The sequence below is a fragment of the Myotis myotis genome, unplaced genomic scaffold (genome assembly GCF_014108235.1).
Source record: "Myotis myotis isolate mMyoMyo1 unplaced genomic scaffold, mMyoMyo1.p scaffold_m19_p_7, whole genome shotgun sequence".
NCBI classification, from domain to species: domain Eukaryota; kingdom Metazoa; phylum Chordata; class Mammalia; order Chiroptera; family Vespertilionidae; genus Myotis; species Myotis myotis.
The window spans coordinates 86089846-86108068 of record NW_023416379.1 but is presented as its reverse complement, the minus strand read 5'-3'; positions in this window follow the sequence as shown (position 1 = coordinate 86108068).

Here is an 18223-nt window from a genome sequence, read left to right as displayed (position 1 = left end):
CTAACATCAGTTTATTTAGCACCTACTGTGACCCATGCTGGGCCAGGGAGGCCCTCGGCTGCCATGGTGAATAGAGACAGACTTAATCACTGTCTTTGAGGACGCTTAATCTAGGCAAATAATGGCACAAACGTGACTTTTTTTTTTAAACGTATTTTTTTCTTAATATATTTTATTGATTTTTTACAGAGAGGAGGAGAGAGGAATAGAGAGTTAGAAACATTGATGAGAGAGAAACATCGATCAGCTGATCTCCTGCACACCTCCTACTGGGGATGTGCCCACAACCAAGGTACATGCCCTTGACCGGAATCGAACCTGGGACCCCTCAGTCCGCAGGCCGACGCTCTATCCACTGAGCCAAACCCGTTAGGGCAGACATGTGGCATTTTAACAGTGACAACTAACAACGGTTAGAAAGGAAAGAGGAACAGAGAGTGCCACTGGTGGGTGGTTTGACCTTGTAGGGAGGTCAGTGCCGGCTTCCCCAGGGGCTGGCAGGATGAGAAGGAATTAACAAGAAGTGAGTGAGCACTGAAGAGTGTCTTCTAGATGTATGGGCTCCTGGGGTCACTGGGACTTTAGGGAGAGCTGTGTCAGGGGGGTGCAGTGCGCAGGAGACAGACTGCAGGGGTGACGGAGGGGTGGCAGTGGGGTAAGGGAGCCTTTGGCAAGCAGATAAATAACTCTTTGGAGAAATTTGACTGAGAAGGGGAAGGGAGAGGAACTTGGGGGTAGGAGGAGGCCACTGAGGTGTTTTTGATTTTTACAGAAAGAGAAGGCTTAAAGTCCAGAATATAAGGGTCCTGAAAAGGGGAGGGGGGGACCTAAAACAAGCATTAGCTGAGGCAGGAGGAGGGACCGCCTCTCTCTTGCAGTGTTGTTGCTTTAACTTTTTATTATGAAAGTTTTCCAACATGCACAAATGTTTTTACCTCAACCCATAGTAACAGGTGCCTCATAATTGAAACAGTAAATTACTCTGTGCAAGAGACGATTTTCTGTTTTACTTATTGCTTTAAAAATCCTGGTCAAGTCCTAGCCGGCTTGCTCACCGGACGAGCGTTGGACCAATGGGTCCCGGGTTTGATTCCGGTCAAGGGCACGTACCTCAGTTGCAGGCTCCTCCCAGGCCTGGGTCCTGGTTGGGGCTCGTGCAGGAGGCAACCAACCGATGTGTTTCTCTCACATCGATGTTTCTCTCTGTCTTTCCCTCTGTCTTCTACTCTCCCTAAAAATCAATGGAAAAATATCCTCATGTGAGGATTAAAAAAAGAAAAAGTGCTGATCAAGACCCCCTACATTAAGCTGCCGTTTAAAAACGCTGTATCCGCAGGCGAGGGTGCAGCTGCAGGTGCATTTGTGTTTGATACTTGACCGATGAGTTTATGATTTCCTTGTTCCTTATGAAGTGGGCAGTGAGGTCCCCTACCGGGTGTGGGAGGAAGGCACTGGGGGTGTCAGAAGTGTGGGAAGGTTTGAAAGCCGGCGGGGAGAGCGGGAGTATGTTGCGCTGAGAAATGGGGCTCAGTGGTGTGGCTGTTCAGCAAATGCTTGGAGAAGGAGCGAGGGATTGAGAACCGGCCAGGGGGCAGTCTGGGCTGGGGACAGCGCGGGGAGGGGATGGAGCGGGCACAGGCCGAGGAGGAAGCGTATTGAGCGCCTGGCCCTCAGGGGCAGGAAGTCCTCCTAAGAGTCTGGAGTCTTGACTCCTGCAGCCCCTCAGGCATTCCCTGCAAAACTCCTCAGAAACTTACCTCCCTCTCCCCAAGACCCGCACTGCCTGTCGCCAGGTGGCCTTGCCTGCTCTTCACAGAGGAGAAAGGCCACTAGCCGTGAACCTCACCTTGCCTCCCACCTCACTTACAACTTGTCTGTGAAGTTCTGCCTTTCTCTCTTTCTCTTCTCACCCAAAGAAGAGCTTCCCACCGAGTTCCATGTCCCTCCCCTCCCATTTCCTGGGCCCTCCGGCCGCCACTCATCCTCTCTTTTTTGGGGGATCTTTAATCTGTCTTATTTGGCATCTCTTCTCAGTAAGAAAGGTCCCTCAACCCAAGTGAATGCTCTAAGTTTCTTACTTCAATTAACAACAGGCTTTTAATTTTATTCTATTTTTTTAATATTGGAGGGACGGTAATTCGGTTTGTTTCCTCCCAGCTTTATTGAGATATAATTGACATACGACATTGTGTGAGTTTAAGATGTACAATATGATGAGTCCTGACACTGTGGCTCAGTTGGTCGGAGTGTCGTCCTGTACACCAGAAGGTGGCGGGTTTGATTCCCCATCAGGGCACATACCCAGGTTGCAGGTTCGATCTCTGGTCGGGGTGTGTACAAGAGGCAGCCAATCAATGTTTCTCTCTCACACATCAATATTTCTCTCTCTCTCTTTCTCTCTTCCTCTCTCTAAAATCAATAAAAACTAAATTTAAAAAATGTACAAAATGATCTTATATATGTATATATTGTGAAATTATTACCATGATAAAGTTAACATATTCATCACCTCACATAGGTACCTTTTTTTGTTTATGTGGTGAGACTTTTAAGATATACCTTCTTAGCAACTTTCAAGTGTCACTACTAGAGGCCCGGTGCACGAGATTCATGCACTTGGGAGTGGGGGGGTCCCTCAGCCTGGCCTGCGCCCTCTCAAAGTCTGGGAGCCCTTGGGGGATGTTCGACTGACAGCTTAGGCCTGCTCCCCTCGGAGGCGGGGCCGCTGGGCTCGCCAGCTGTGAGCCTGACTTGTGGCTGAATGGTGCTCCCCTTGTGGGAGCACACTGACCAATAGGGGGCAGCTCCTGCATTGAGTGTCTGCCCCCTGGTGGTCAGTGCGTGTCATAGCGACCGGTTGTTCTGCTGTTCGGTCGATTTGCATATTAGCCTTTTGTTATATAGGATAGTCATCATGCTGTATATTACATCCCAAAACTTACTCATCTTATGATGGAAGTTTATACTCTTTGACTACCTTTACCATTTCCCACATCCCCCAACCCCCAGCAACCACTAACCTGCTCTCTGTTTCTATGAGTTCCATTTTAACAACAGACTTTTAAAAATATTTTTTAAGTTAATTTCAGAGAGGAAGGGAGAGGGAGAGAGAGATAGAAACATCAATAATGAGAGAGAATCTCTGATTGGCTGCCTCCTGCACACCACCTACTGTGGATCAAGCCCACAACTCCGGCATATGCCTTGACCGGAATCGAACCCAGGACCCTTCAGTCCACAGGCTGACGCTCTATCCACTGAGCCAAACCAGCTAGGGCCACAACAGACTTTTAAAAACGAATCTACATTTGCTGTGTCCAGTTTCTCAGGTGTATTCCCTCCTTAGCCCATCATCTGACTTCCACCTCTGCCACTTTATTTGAAACAGATTGCTCTGTCATCGCCATTCCCTCCTAGCTTTCAAATCCGTTGCTCTTTGTAGCTGTAAGCTCTTCTCCCTACTCAATGCACAGCTCCCTGTTCTGTCTTATTCTCTGTCCATTCTTGATCATTACCTCTTGTCTCCGTTACAGACTTTTCTCCATCCACCCCTTAAATATCCATGAGGCCAGAATTGTATCCTGGTACCTCTTTTCTTATTCCTGTCACCTCCTTTGAAAAGCTTACCTTCTCCCAGGGCACCAAGTCTTGTCCGATGCTGACTGACTCCTGAATCTCTGTCTCCTCCCTCCACCTGTCTCCTGAGCCCAAACTTGAACTTCCAACACCTTCCTAGACATTTCCATGTAGTGATCTTGATATTTGCACATGACTATGTACTATCCATGTAGTGATCTCCTGTCCACAATGCCTCCTAGCTGAGATGGCCTAAAACGAAGCCCTTACTGCCCCAGTGATGTCCTTTTTCTTCTGTACACAAGTTTACTGCCGTGTAGCAAACCAACCCAGCTCTAGCCGGTTTGGCTCAGCAGATAGAGCGTCAGCCTGCGGACCAAAGAGTCCTGGGTTCAATTCCGGTCAAGGGCACGTACCTAGGGTGCAAACTCCTTCCTGGCCTGGGCCCTGGTCAGGGCGCGTGCAGGAGGCAACCAATCGATGTGTTTCTCTCACATTGATGTTTCTCTGTCTGTCTTTCCCGCTCTCTTCCACTCTCCTTGAAAATCAATGGAAAAATATCCTCGGGTGAGGATTAACAACAACAACAAAAAATGAAAATAAAAATAGAAAACCAACCCAAACTTACCGGCTTAAAACAGCAACAGTTTATGATTTCTCACAATTCTGTGGCTCAGTGAGGCTGTGGCCTCACTCACCGGTCTGGGGCCTTGGTGCTGGCTGTCAGCGGGTGCCCCTCGCTCCCCGTGTGGCCTCTCGCGCCCTTGGTCTCAACATTCAGGAGCCAAGCTCAAGTTTCTCCGCGGGCGGGCTGGCTCCACAGGGCAATGTCACCGCGCGGTGCGTGCGTTTGGTCAAAGCAAATCCCAAAGCCAGCCCAGATTCAAGAAGCAGACCCCACCTCCTCAGCAGGCGCTTAAAGGGATGGGAAGAGCCCTGGCAGCCACCTGCAGCTAATGCACCGTGCTGTGAGTGCAGAGTTCGCTAACTCTTATGCCGTCTGCTGCGTGCCAGGCAATGGCTGAGCACTTACAAGTTTTACCTCATTCAGTCTTCACAACATCTCTGCGATGCAGGTACCACTATCCCCATTGGACAGGTGAACTGAAGAGGTGAAGGTGACTCCCTTAGGACTGAGAGCTAGTAAGTGGTGGAGCTAAGATTTGAATCGAGGCAGTCTTGTTGCTGAGTCCAGGCTTTCATTTTATTTATTTATTTATTTATTTATTTATTCATATCTTTATTGATATCACCGAGCCAAACTGGCTAGGGCTTATTTTTATTGATTTCAGAGAGAAAACAAGAGAGAGAGAGGTGAGAGAGAGAGAGAGAGAGAGAGAGAGAGAGAGAAACATACATCAGTGATGAGAGAGAATCATTGGTCGGCTGCCTCCTGCATGCCTGCAACCCGGGCATGTGCCCTGACCAGGAATTGAACTGTGACCTCATGGTTCATAGGTCAACGCTCAGCCGCTCCGGTCGGGTGCTGGGCCCCAGCTTTTAACTCCACCTGCCCCTGATACCACATCTGATCCTCTCCCCATACCGCACGCATAGTCTCCCAAGCAGGAAACCAGTCATCCCAGCACCTCAGTCTCCCTCACTGGTCCACGTGGCCTGCAGGAAGTGTTCTCTCTCTGTCTCTCAGGTTTAGTCCCTCTCTTCAGGCCTCGGCCCCTCCTCATCTTCCCCACACACTCATGACCCTTGTGTTTCTCTGAGTCCCCCAGGCCTGCACGCTTCAGCAACCTGTTGCCTTAGAATTCGAGCTGATCGTGTCACTTAACACTGGTGCTGGCTCCCTGTTGTCTAACACTGTTCAGACTCGTCAGTGTGGATGCCAGGCCCTTGGCAACCTGTGTGCCCCTCCAGCCTCCTCTCCCGCCCTCACTGTTACTCCAGCCCTTCCATGCTCTGCCCTCTCACCGCACACCGGGCTCATTCACTCCTATCTGTTCATGATGCGCTTATTTAATCAGCACCGACCATATGCTCGGCCTTTGCCGGGTGGTGGAGGGACACTGATGAACACACAGGGCTCCCGCAGAGCTCACAGCTAAGTGAGGGACACAGTTACAGGGGGTGTGATAGATGCTATATTGGGAGGGATCTTAGGTGCTGAGATCATGAAAGATTACCCAACCCAGGCCAGGGGATCTGGGCTGGCTGGTGGCCGGGTGTCTTAGGAAATCTAAGATGGATAAAGAGCGACTGCGATCTAACCTGATGATGGGAGAAAGCAGAGTCTCATTCATTCATTTTTGTTGTTGTTAATCCTCACCTGAGGATATTTTTCCATTAATTTTTAGAGAGAGTGAAAGGGACATTGAGACACAGAGAGAAACATTAATGTGAGAGAGACATATCGGTTGGTTGCCTCCCGCATGCACCCCGACCTGGGCCAGGGATCGACCTGCAACTGAGGTGCGTGCCTTTGACCAGAATCGAACCTGGGACCCTTCAGTCCAAGGGCTGATGCTCTATCCACTGAGGCAAACCAGCTAGGCATTCATTCATTTCTTCCTACAAATATTTATGAAACACCAACTATGTTCCAGGCACTGTTCTAGGTGCTGGAACTATAGCAGTGAACAAGACAGACAAAAAGTCTCTGGCTTCATGGCCAGCAAGCAACAGACAGAGCATATGCAGCAAACCTGGACATGAGAAAAATACATGTGAAACTCGAGCAATGTCCTCAGCCTCGCTGCACATTCATATGGGGCTGGGGGCGGGGGGGGGGGGGGGGGCGTGGGCGGCGGACGGTGCTTTCCCAGGCCTTCCTGGGTAACTCAGTCAGGATCTCTCCGAGTGGGGCCTTAGCATTCGTATTTGCTGAAGCTCCCAAGTGGTTCTAATGGGCAGCCAGGGGCTGAGCCACCGTGTTAGAGGAACTGAAGCACACTGAGGCTGGGAGTGGCGCTCAGACATGAGGTTAGAGAGGTGGGCAGAGGCCAGACCGCAAAGAGTTTCATAAATCCCTTTCGGAGGTTTTGGCCTAATCTTGAAGGCACTGGGAACTACTGAAGGATTGAACAGGATAATGACAGAATCAATTATCCTTCCCCCCTTTCCCCCTTTCCAAAGGATCAGCCTGGATGTGCTGTGTGGAATGGACTCAAATGCAGCAAAAGTAAACGGATGCCAGTTTGGAGCTGTTGCAGGAGCCAAGGAGAAGTGGCGGTGTTGGGCTCGGGGATGGGAGTGAGGATAAAGGCAGAGATGACTGAGAGGTTTAGGAGGCTAGACAGCACCAGGTGATTCATGGGAAGGAAGGTATGCAGGAGGTCCTGGTTTGAGGAGCTGATCTTGATGCCTGAGACAGTGAGCCAGGAGGAGCAGAGCGGCTGTGGGACCGTTTGGGACCTATGCTTGCTCCTTTTTCTCTTGCCTGTGCTTTATCTCGTCCTCATCACTTGCCTCCTACAAAACCTGTTTTACGCATCTCCTCTTCTGGGAAGCCTACCTGGATTCTTCCCTCCATTAGCTCTGGGTGAGTGTTTATCAGCTTGTGACGACAGTATCCATTTCCAGATCATCTCTCTGCAGCTCCAACTGGATGCTTGGCACAGGGCCTGGCCCATGGCGGGTGCATAATAAATGCTCATTAAATAGCTGTGTTAGTGGATGAAGACTTGGGCCAGAAGTAAGACCTCTCCTAGGACTGTGATTAGAAGTGAATCGGGAGCTTGCTCTCATTTCTAGCGTAGGAGAGAGGAGTTGGGGGGGGGGGGGGGAGTAACCGGAGAGAGGAGTCTGGGGGAAAGGGGAGTAACCGCGGAACCAAGTTAAAGAGGTGCCTATGCTGTTGACTCTGCAAAAGAGTGAGAGGTAGCCAGCTATCTAAATTGTCTTTTGAATGTAGTTTAAAATTCTTTTCCTGTCAAAGGCACATAAATCTCTTACAGCTATTCTGCACCTGTTCTTTCTCTGTGTCTCTTCCTGCCGGTGAGGTGTGTTGGTGGTAATAAGTGGACAGATCTGAGTTTAAATGCTGATGACTAGCGTGTGGCATTGCACGTGATACCTAACCTTTCTGAGGTCAGTTTCCACCAACAGTAAAATGGGGATAAAGTAATATGTATTTCTCCTGGGACAGCTGTGATGGTAAATAATGGGTGGACAGTGCCAGGTACTGGGCCAGACCTGTAGTAGACCCTCAACAACCGCCAGGTCTCCTCCTGCCTTCCAGTCGCTGGGCCTGCATCCCTTTGCGCTTCCCAGCCCTCGGAGTGAGTGGTGGAGCCAGGACTCACAGTGTCATTCTGACCTTCCCAGAAAGGGCCCTTCAATGATTCTTCTGGAAACTGGGCTCTGGCCTTTCTGCAGTTCTGGCGGGTAATTGGGCAGAACTGAAAGGTAAATTGTACTGAAAAAAACAAACAAACAAAAACCCCACAAAGAACCCTGGGAAGACTGAGCTGGGCAAGCCCTGAGGGACCCTTTAATACCAGCACAAAAATGGGCTTCTACTAAAAGGAAAAACTAAGGATGTGGAGGGATTTTTTTAAATGACATGATTCATTCAGTTTAGAGAACTGTATTGTGAGATCATATCCCTCTTCTCTCTTTTCTTTTTCTCTTTTTAAAGTATCTATATATATAAAGGCCTAAGTGACCATTACGACCGGCTGGAACGACCGGTCGCTATGACATGCACTGACCACCAGGGAGCAGGTGCTCAGCACAGGAGTTGCCCCCTGGTGGTCAGTGCGCTCCCACAGCGGGAGCGCCGCTCAGCCAGAAGCCGGGCTCACAGCTTGCAAGTGCAGCTGCAGCGGGAGCCTCTCCCGCCTTCCTGGCGGCGCTACCGAGTGGCTGCGGCAGGTGCAGAGGGGCCAGGATGAGCAGCAGTGGAGCTGCGCCCAGCCCCTGTTGGGGCTCCTCCCTGGCCACCTCCTGCATCCTTGGGGGGATGTCGGACTGCTGGGTTTCAGCCCCATCCCCGCAGGCCAGGCCAGCAGTCCCACATTCCCCCGAGGGGTCCCAGACTGCGAGAGGGTGCAGGCCAGGCTAGGGGACCACACCCGTGCATGAATCCGTGCACCGGGACTCTAGTTTCTTTACAGAAGCCTTTCTATCTGTGGGATCTTCCATTTTGGGAACCACTGACCTAATCTTGCCTCACTTTACAGATAAGGGAGTGTAAAACAGTCAATGTCATGTAATATTAATGGAATGTGCAGCATTGTCACAAAGAGTAAGCTCTTATTTGACTGGGAAAATGGTTTTGTGAGTGAGGCCTTGCATATTATGGTTCTCATATTAGGCTCCATGAGGGCTCTGGTTGTGTCTACTATTTTTTATACCCCACTAGAGGCCCGATGCATGAAATTCATGCAAGAGTAGGCCTTCTTTCCCCAGTTGCCAGCACCGGCTCCCCTCTGGCACCTGGGACCTGGGCTTCCCTCTGGCACCCGGGACCTGGGCTTCCCTCCAGCCACCAGCAGGCACCCTGGACCCGGGCTTCCCTGGCAGCCCCAGCTTCATCCGGAAGGTCGTCCGGAAGGATGTCTGGTCTAATTAGCATATTACGCTTTTATTGTTATAGATAATCCCAGCATATGACATCATGCCCAGTGTAGAAGGCTCACAGTAATTACCTGTTGGGGGAATAAATGAAATTCTCAGCCCAGGCATTCCAGAATCCTAGTTTGTAATGATATTTAGTCCGTGAATTCCTTGAGGGGACCCTCTGTTCTCTATTGCCCCGTAGTGATTGAGTGAGTCTGCAGGTCACACAGAAATCAGGCAGGTTGAGGAAAAGATAATCCAAGAACCTAATGATAGCAGGAGCCACCGGGCACCTCCCTTATATTATCTCATTTAATCTCGGCGGTAACCTTGCCAGGAGGGCGATTGAAGCAGCAGCAGTGTTAAGATTCTTTAAAAGACCCAGCCAAATTAAAATTCCCAAGCAGATGTGAGTTTTTAATAAAGATGGGGGGAGCGGGCGGGTCTTTCCTGCCTCAGGGTCCTTCTTCAGGCGAAGGGGAATAATGATGCCCAGGTTTTGAGATCACTCTTAAAGGCTTTTGTAGAAATGCATCCTGGCAGTTGAAAGTTAAATAAGAAGGAATACATTCTTCCTCTCCCACTCTTCTGCCTAGTTTTAAGGTTTCTTCCTTGGGTCGGATTTCATTATGTGCGACGCGACGCCACTTTTCTGTGAAACGCTACAAAGCACAGGTTTTCAAACCACAGGTTCCAACCCAGTAAGGTCATGAAATCCATTTGCTGGATGGCAGTCTGCATTTTAAAAACGATCAAAGAAAAAATGCTAAAATAAATAGAATAGAAGGTGTCAGAGTACATTGTGTGGCCTAAATAGGTTGATATTAGATGTACGTATTTTATATGTACACGAACATGACTTGTGAGATAAAATGTATTTCTTCTTGTAGGTGATGGTCAAAAAAGTTTGGGAAAATGGTTTGGGAGTGAGGCCTTGCATATTATGGCTCTCAGACGTGTTCAGTGACGTGGGTAAAGGGATGTCTTTTGTGTCATCCGTGATCGCAAAAAGGAAATATGGATGCTGAGCCCATCCTTGCAAAATGTCAAGTGGGAGCCTGTTCGTGTTGCAGATGCTTTCTCCTCCTTTTGTAAGAATAACGAAAGGCTGCTTATGAAAAGTAAAAGATGCCGGCTTGGATGAGGGGACTATGGCACATCTGGTTTAGGAATGTGGGTGAGTTTGGGGGCTGCAGTATGAGGCACCGGCGTCCCTAACAGCTGTGAGCTCTCCTCTCCGGGGGAATCGGTGGTCCATGACGTAGTAATTTGAAATTTGCTGAGGCACAGATGTAAGTGCCTCCTAGGAGGCGAGGCCCATGGGTGGGGACAGGTAGTCGTTTAGCTCATGAGTGAGCCACACCTCCTTCTGCATCACAGCGTTGCATGCAGTTTTTCTCTTCTTTGTCTTAAGAGCATAACTCCTTATAGTAATGAAAAGCTTGTTTCTGTCGGAAGAACGACCATGAAGTGAAGGGTGAAGCTTGAGTGCAACCTGGGATGTGAGGGTATGCTGAAAGGACAGGCCCTGAACAAAGGTGTGATGGTTCCCCAGGAAGCCAGAGCTGCTGCAGGTGTCCTGCATTCTTCAAGTCGGCGATCCCTGGAGCTGTCTGTGGGTGGCTGTCAGGGGCCTGTGTAGTCTGCTTTGCTGCCTTTTTAGGACCTGGGGTGAGCATTGATTTGAGGCAGCATTCATTTATTATACTGGGTGGGCAAAATCAGGTTTACAGTTGTTGGTATGGAAAATAATACAATATCCTATATAATAAAAGGCTAATATGAAAATTGTCCCCTTGACCGGGAGTTCAACCAGGGGGGCGGGCAAACCACTCACGACCCCTCCCCCGGCTGACCCCACCCCCAATCAACTCCTCACACACACACCCCCATTGAGGCAGGCCAGCTGGACCCCACCCATGCACGAATTCGTGCACCAGGCTCCCAGCTTAATAAATAATAATATAAGAATAGCCCTAGCCAGTTTGGCTCAGTGGATAGAGCGTTGCCCTGCAGACCGAAGGGTCCTGAGTTTGATTACAATCAAAGGCGGGCACCTTGATTGCAGGCTCCTCCCCTTCCCAGGCCCTGGTGGGGGCTCATGCAGGAGGCAACCAACTGATGCGTTTCACATCGATATTTCTCTGTGTCTTTCCCTCTCTCTTCCACTCTCTCGAAAAACAATGGGAAAATACCTTTGGGTGAGGCACTCATAACTGTAAACTTACCTTTGCCCCACCCTGCATGGCCTCCGGAAAATGGAAATCTTCATGTTTTTTTGTTTTTTGTGTTTTTTTTAAAATATATTTTATTGATTTTTTACAGAGAGGAGGGGAGAGAGATAGAGAGTTAGAAACATCGATGAGAGAGAGACATCGATCAGCTGCCTCCTGCACATCTCCTACTGGGGATGTGCCCGCAACCCAGGTACATGCCCCCGACCGGAATCAAACCTGGGACCTTTCAGTCCGCAGGCCGACGCTCTATCCACTGAGCCAAACCAGTTTCGGCTTCATGTTTGTTTAAAAAGAGGAGAAAACCTTTGTGTATGGGTTTCTGTTTGTGTTTTTGCTTATTCTAATATTTCTTTTTAAAAATATGCTTTTATTGATTTTAGAGAGAGAGGAAGGGAGAGGGATAGAAACTTCTACAGGCTGCCTCCTGCACATCCCCTACTGGAGATCGAGCCCACAGTGGGGCATGTCCCCTGACTAGGAATCAGGGAATCAGCCGATGACCTCCTGGTGCCTGGGCCGATGCTCAACCACTGGTCGGGCTCCCATACTTCTTGATCAAAGCTTTAGGAATTACTATATAGTCTGATATTATCTGGGTAGTTACGCTCTCAAGGACGCTGTGCTGTGTTTCTCGGGTTCGCCCAGAGCTGAGTCCTTTCCATGCGTCTGGGAGGGAGAGGAAGACTGGGGACAGAAGAGGGATTGCCAGTGGACAAACCAGGACCAGATTCTGCTTCCACCTTCACGGGTAGATGCTGACTCTTTGAAAGACTTACAATAAAGTTGCTGGATAACTGAGAAGGAGAGGGGCTCAGCCCACCCCCGTTCTCCCAGAGTTGTTTACCTGAAGTAGCGTTCTGTAAAGTGCCTGTGAGTCATGACTTCAGCTATAGAAAGTGGGGGAAAGGGAAGAAAATGGGAGACGCATGTAATTTACCAGGAGAAATATCAATGTCAGAGAGGAACATCAGTCGGTTGCCTTCCATACGTGCCGAAACCTAGACATGTGCCCTGGCTGGGAATTGAACCCCAAACCTTTTGGTGTATGGATGATGCTTGGACCAACTGAGCCATCCGGCCAGGGCCTTCCTTTCATTTAAAAAGCAAGTTAGGCTGAGACTCGTTGCGGTACCGTGTGTGTCATCAGGACTATAAGTCTGCTGTCTCGGCTCTGCACATGTGGAGGCCAGGGGGACACTCACCTGAACCAGTCCGTCCACAGGAAACTTGTCTGTGCCAGCCATCCGACTGTAACAGACTCAGTGGCCATGTGTTGAGTGCCTTCTACCTCCAACAGCAGCCAGAGTCCTTGGTACAGTCAACCTCAAGAAATGCTAGTTTAATGTTGATTTTTAATCCTCCCCTGAGGATATTTTCCATTGATTTTTAGAGAGAGTGGAAGAGAGAGGGAAAGACAGAGCGAAACATCGATGTGAGAGAAACACATCCATTGGTTGCCTCCGGCACACGCCCCGAGGGCCTGGGCCAGGGCCAGGGAGGAGCCTGCAACTCGGTATGTGCCCTGGATGCCCTTGACCGGAATCTAACCCGGGACCCTTCGGTCCAAAGGCCAACCTCTATCCACTGAGCCAAACCGGCTAGGGCTGGTTTAATGTATTGATGAGGATGCTGTAGTCAGCCCTGGGGTGAGGGGAGGCATCGAAATGAACAAAGCACAGTCCTGTTTTCTTGAGGCTCATGGTCCCAGGATAGACATGGAGACTGTAGGTCAAGCCGCCTGCAGAGTGTGTGAGCTTTAAAGGAGGGAGGAAGTTCTGTGGAAGCACAAAGGACAGGGCGAAGAGGGGCAAACAGGAAGGAAAGGTGAGGGCAGTCCCAGAGGAAAGGAATGCCAGGCAGTGAGGGACAGAAGCAGAGCTGGAAGGCACCAGTCCTATTTGAGGAGCTTGGAGTAACGCCTCCTGGCAAGAGCACAGGGGAGTCAGGAGGGGCGGAGGGGAGGGTGGAGGTGGGCTGCAGCCTGCAGTCATTCTCAAAGCCCGACCCAGCAGAGGGTTCTGAGCAGGAGCCACACGCCCTCGGGGTTGGTGTTTTGGGGGGAGCAGTTAGAGAGAGTGGATTGGAGCTGGGCCGCGCTGTCGGAGGCTGCGGCAGGGGTTCCCTGGACAAATGACAGGGCTCGACCGAGCGCAGTGGAAATGAAGTGGAGGTCACTCGAGAATGATAAGTACTGGAAAGCCAGTGTGTGAAGTTATAATGGCCATGAATTACCCACCCACGGGGTGATGAGGTCGGCTGGCCAGAACACAGTTTTTGTGTGTGTGTGTGTGTGTGTGTGTGTGTGTGTGTGTGTGTGTGTTTTTCAATTAACTGGTATAAATACAGAGGTCAGTTTTTAAATGGACGTGCGTGGCTAATCAAAGGATTACTCGAGGGAAGTGAGATAAGGCAGGAGTGGGATGGCTGAAGGCCTTTTCCCAGTCGGTAGCAGTTCTTGCACAGCAGTGACAGTAAAGCTCAGTCTCCGGCAGTTGCTATTCTTCTCTGGAGAGATACTTGGCCTGCCCGTAGGAGGAACCGCTGCCCTGGCCGGCGCGGGAGGAGCTCGCTGGCGGCACCTGGGTGTATTCGAGGATCTTTTGGTTGCAAGAAAGGGAACTCCTCAGAGAGGAGCAAGTCAAATGGGGAATGAGTTCTAAGGAAGGGGAACCTTCCAACCCAAACACGGGAAAGGCAGCCAGGCCTCATGTGGTGCTCAGCACATCACCGGGGCCGCCAGGAGGACACACGGTGCCCCAGCGGGTACTGTTTGGGCAGGACAGGTACACCCGGGCCGAGGGTCTTTCCCAGCATGGGGGATGGGGTGCACACCAAGATGCTCAGTTGAGGGTCCCACTGTAGGCGCCTGCTACGGGCATCCCCCATCACCCAATGGCGGGAGAGGGGGGATGGGAGTCGTTGTGGAAAAATACCAGGTGCCAAGCTGTCCCCTGACAGGGAGGCTGGGTGGGTGGGGGGGTGGGGGTGGGGGTGACTGTCTGGGGCAAGTCCTGGGCCTGGACCTCCTGCCATCACTCCCAACCCTCTGGCTTAATGGTCCCAGCCCGGGTAGAGGCAGCAAGCAAGACCCCATCCAGAGAGGCAAGACTCGTTTTCTGGCCAGTGCCTGCCTCTAGCTCATAGGGCACTTCCAAAGGTGCCCTCCTGGATGCCCTTTGCCTCTCTGGGCCTCAGTTTACCCCTCTCCAAAATGATGGGTGAAATTAAGGCCTCTCCAACCTCCTCTGTCTGAATGTTTGGAGTGGAAGGCAACTCCACCCTCTGGCCCATGGGTCCATGTGCTTGGGCCCATGGAGACAGGACACCCTAGAATGTCCCGAATTCATAATCAGAAGCCCCAAACTCCCCAAACACCCTGTCAGTAGTCCCCCGTAGTCCAGGGCATGTGCAAATGGGCAGGTCCTGAAAAATTCACAGGAGGAAGGCTGCAGAATAACGATGAATGTTTAATTAAATGCTTCTATACATAATATGTCAACTTTATGAAATGTTAGATTTGGCCTTTGTGAAAACGTCATTAATCTGGAAATAATTTCTCAGATTTTCCTCACTTTGTGTGGGAGGACTGCGGGGGGAGGGTTAGCCAGTGGTGAAGCAGATGAGTTTCTGGGGGCCAGAGAACTTGAAAAGCAAACTTACTTTTTCAGGAAAAAACATAGTCTTGATCTAAGACACAGGTGCCTTTTACTGTTTAATTTGTTTCCTAAGAGGCCTACGCATGTGCCTTCTTACAGCAGCATAAACTGCTCAGGGCCCTGTCCCTGCTGGTCCCCGAGTAGGATTCAGGTCCCTCACAGGGGCCGGGTTACAGAACCCTAAAACGTTTCTGGGCTTTGAAAGTTCCTAGCCCCAGGGTTCCGTCCCCCACATCTCTGCATCCTGCCCTGCTTCCTCCACCTCTGATCAATGCCATTCCATCGTCCAGCCTCACTCCATAGCCCCCATGTTAGCCATCTCCAAAGGAACAGCACCAGGTGCCTTGCCCTCTCCTCTTCCCTCCCCTCCCTCACCCAGTGAGAGCCTCTTCTCCCTGACACACTGGCCTCTCCGTTCCCATCAGCCGCAGGGTCCCATGGTAAGTGCTCCAGAAGGATGGCCTGACCCCTAGTCTTCCCAGCCTTCTAGTCTGCTCCCCACAGCCGACCCAGCTTCCCAAGTACCGATGCCAGAAGAGAGAATCTGATTGGTGCAGGTTGGGTTGGGGCCTTTCCTTAATCAAGTCAGGCGGAAGATGTGATAGAGCAGATTCTTTGGAAAAAAAAAAATGGTAGTAAACAATGGATCACTCTAAAATGTTAGCATTATTGTTCAACCCTTCCAGACTTGGTGAATAACTCGGGGTGTTGGTTGTCTATTGCTGTATAACCAAGTCCCCCAAAACTCCGCAGCTGGAAACAGCAAGCACTGATTAGCTCACAGTTCTGCGTGCCAGGCACCAGGCATTGAGAGCTGGGTGGCATGGGTTTCTGCTATGGAGCCCCCCACACTACCCAGTGTGGGGAAGCCTTACAGACACACACCCCATTATGTCCCTGAGCCCCACCTCCGTCAGGGCATCACTCACCCCGCCACCACACTCATCCTCTTGAAATTCACATCTGTTCTCAGCAATCTCTTCTTTAACCTTCCTCAGTAAGAACTACATTTCATATCACAAACCAGGACATGCATGCATACACACATTTATAACAGAAACAAATTCCGCAAAAGAGCTCACACCCTCACTGCCTGCCGTGGAGCTGGTATTTTCTATCCTAGGCTGTTTCGGCTTTTATGAAAGCTGGTCACAGGCCCATGAATCTCACAGCCTATTGCCTTGTGCCCTGCAGCGTGCAAAGCAGCCTAAAGGGTCACCCAGACTCCCTGCCATGAGCTACCAGCCCCTCACCATCCAGCCATCAGCCGCTCCCCCTCACGTATATTGACTGACCTCTCTTTCTCCTGTGACCCCCTCTCCCCCTCCAGCCCCGCTTCAAGTTCCTCTGCCTGGAGCTCTCTCCCCTCTTGCCCCACATTATTTGGAAAACTCTTACTCAGCCTTTAAAACCCAGCTGTAAAGTGTTTCCTCTTCCCTCTCTCCTTGGCCAGAAATGCCTGCTTCCTCCTGACCCCCCCTCCCCGCCCCCTCCCCCCCTCCACCCTCCAGCCCCCCTCCCACAATATATTTTCATTGAGTCCCTCTTAGTCCGCTTCCGAGGACTTGGAGCACATTAGCATCACACAAATGACGAAGCTGCAGATGAGCGGTGTGCACAGTTGTGGGGGGCGGGGGCCGGGTGTCGCGGGCAGGTTTCCTGTCAAGGGAGCCACGTGCTGCAGAAAGAGGCTCCCTCCCCTGCGGGCCGCTGTCTCGCCCGCGCATCCATCACAGGTACCTTTCGCACCGGAACCTGCAGCCTCGGTGCATGGCCGCGGTTCATTCTAGCTCCTCGGGCTTCTCTTGGGTTTTTCTACTTTTTCATTTGTTTGTGTTGATGGGGACAACCCGGTGAGGAACGGGGCGCAGGCGGCGCAGAGGCCTGTGTATCTGCGCCCGCCCTGCGGGAGGGGGTTTCCTTTCTGAAGTGGTAGGAAGGAGGGTTTTGAGGTTTTTGAATATTTGCTTCTAAGTATCTAAGTAAGAGATTTGTTTGCCCACATGTGCACTCCCTTGCCAAGCGAACAAGCCGACAAAATATTTTCTGGTTGGTTTTGCCTGTCTGTGGTTTTTATTTTTTTAGGGCAAAAAAAGAATCGGTTAAATTGTACTGAAATGCAATGGCTGTTTTTTTTAAAATCGCCGTTAAGGGTTGAAGCCAGTGTGATTCCCAGGCCCAGCCTCTTGGGAGCCGCTGATAGATTATGCTGTGAACCATAACCGGAAAAGAAAAAAAAACCCACACGAGCCAAAGCACTCAAATGATTCCTTCACCAATATTCTCATTTCTGCATTTGTCGGTGGCTGTGTGACTGCCACAGGATTTGCTGACTTGGTTGTGGTGTGTGTGTGTTTGGGGGAGAGGTGGGAGGGAAGCGAAGACAGGCTGTAAGCAGATAATTACTGTAGAGTGTGATAAATACTGTAACAGGTTATGTGTCACGTGCACAGAGAGGGAGTCATTGACTCACGTCCAGCAGTGTTTTTAAATGAGGGCCGCCCCCAGGATTGGATCATGAAATCCATTTATAAGGTGGCTAACAGCGTTTTTAAAGTGAAATAGGATAGAATGAAATATATCAAGTTGCATTCTCTACAGTACGTTTAGGGAGTGTTTTCCTAAGCCATTGTTTCAGTGATGTGTTTATTGCATAGCAATGGGAAACCTGTGTCTTGGGAGTGAGTCTCAGGAAAGATGTTTGAAAGCCACGACTGTAGGGGATGACAGAAGGCTTCCCAGAGGAGGTGGCGTTTGTGCTGGGCCTTGGAGAATAGTGGACTTGCCCCAGAGGAAGAAGGGCATTCTGGGCAGAGGGCAAAGGGCATGCCCATATTGGGAGGAGCAGCAGAGAACCCCTGGGGAGGCAGGTGGAGCTAATTAATGCACCTTAAAAGTACCTATGTCTGTACCACAACTCTCCCCAGAAATTCCATTTCCCTGGTGATGGCTTTGGCCTTGGGAATCTATTTCTATTATTATTATTATTACTAGAAACCCAGTGCACCAATTTGTGCATGGGTGGGGGTCTCTCGGCCTGGCCGGCGATTGGGGCCGGCTGGCCAGGGGAGAGAGACCACGGGAGGTTGGCTGTGGGAGCATACTGACCAGTAGGGGGTGCACTGAGCGTCTGCCCCCTAGTGGTCAGGGTGCGTCATAGCTACCTGCTGGTCGTCTGGTCATAACGGTCGCTTAGGCTTTTATATATAGAGATTATTATTATTATTATTATTTTAATCC